Below are 1488 nucleotides of genomic sequence, written 5' to 3'. Positions count from 1 at the left end.
CCCCCCCCCCCCCCAGCCGTGAAGCGGGGGGGGGGGGCAGCTTCTCAAGATAGGCCCGGCTGGCAATGGCAGTCAGCAATTGTATTGTGGGGAGGCGTGTTATTGGAACCAGTACCGGCCAGATGGGGAGAGGTAGGGTGAGCACTAAGCACTGCCTCTTTACCCTTCAGGCTTTGATGAGGCATCTTCCCATGGGTCCTGTCACCTTGCCCAGGCCCTTTTCTCCCCAGTTTTTCTCATCTGATAAACAGGGGTGGGAATGAGTTGGATTACATCACCTCCAAGGGTCTTTGGGCCAAACCTAGCCCACCAGCACACTGTGGGAGAGATGGGTGAGGAACACCCCACTCATGGACCCTACAACAACAGTATGCAAAGGAAGGCCTCTGGGGTTGACAGCCTCCGGCTTGGGGGAAGCGAGGAGCAGCTGAAAACCCACAGGCAGATTTAGAGTCGAAACAGTCCAGTTCTGCTCCTGACTCTGTGATCTCCAGAGGGCAGCTTAATTCCTCTGAGCCTCAGTGTCCTTGCTTGAGAAATGGGAGTATCACAGTACCTACCTCATCAGCTTGTTCTGAAGATAAACAGTAAGGGCTGCCTCTCATCAAGGGCTCACTCCGTGCCCGGCACCATGCTAAGGCCTTCTTGTTCATTACGTGAGGTCATGGGCAGAAGCACTGGCCCCCCAGCCAGCAGACAGCAAGCTCCATGATGAGGTCCAGGGTTACCATTTCACAACAGCCCTAGTGCTTTGCACACGTGGCTACAGTTCATCGGTGGAAAGGGCTTAGCAAGTAAGTGCTCAATAAATGGAGCCCTTCGTTATTAGCCAGAGATAAGGGACCCTTGTGAGGAGGCCCTGCAGGCGAGAAGTGTGGAGTAGGGGCGGCCCAAGACGTTGGCTCACCCACTTCTGCCAGGACGGCCAGCCGCAGTTCCTGGGCTGGGACGTCAGCTCTTACTCACTCTTCCCAGGGAGCAACTAATTAGCTCCCCAGATGAAAGGTGCTTACTGCAAGCACAAGGTGTGACCCCCATATTTATAACCAAGGTTCCTTTGGGTGAGGCCTGGCCTGGGGGTGGAGAGACAGGCCAGATCAGGGCCTCACCTTCTTTATGACAGAGGTTCTCAGGGAAGGGAGCTGGCTGGGGAGCCTGAGAAAAAGCTGCAGAGGTGGCTGTGGGGCTGAGAGCCTGGGAGTAGGAGGAGCCAGGGAGCTGAGGGGGCAGAATGAATGCTTCAGGCCCAAACTGCCTCCCAGCCCAGTAGCTCTGAGGCCAGGAGACAGCCTAGGGCAGGGTGAGTTGGAGCGAGGGCTCTGATGTTGGGCTTGCAGGTCATAATCCCAGCCCTCCTGTGGCTGTTCCATGTGCCAGAGCCTCAGCTTCCTCGCCTGTAAAATGCCAGGCACTGGGTGCTGGAAAAAGTCATGAACAGAGCAGATCAAGTATTCACTTGATCCTACATCAAGGACAGACAGTAGACAC

The sequence above is a fragment of the Tupaia chinensis genome, unplaced genomic scaffold (genome assembly GCF_000334495.1).
Source record: "Tupaia chinensis unplaced genomic scaffold, TupChi_1.0 Scaffold000609_1, whole genome shotgun sequence".
Taxonomy (NCBI): domain Eukaryota; kingdom Metazoa; phylum Chordata; class Mammalia; order Scandentia; family Tupaiidae; genus Tupaia; species Tupaia belangeri.
This window is presented reverse-complemented; position numbering follows the sequence as displayed.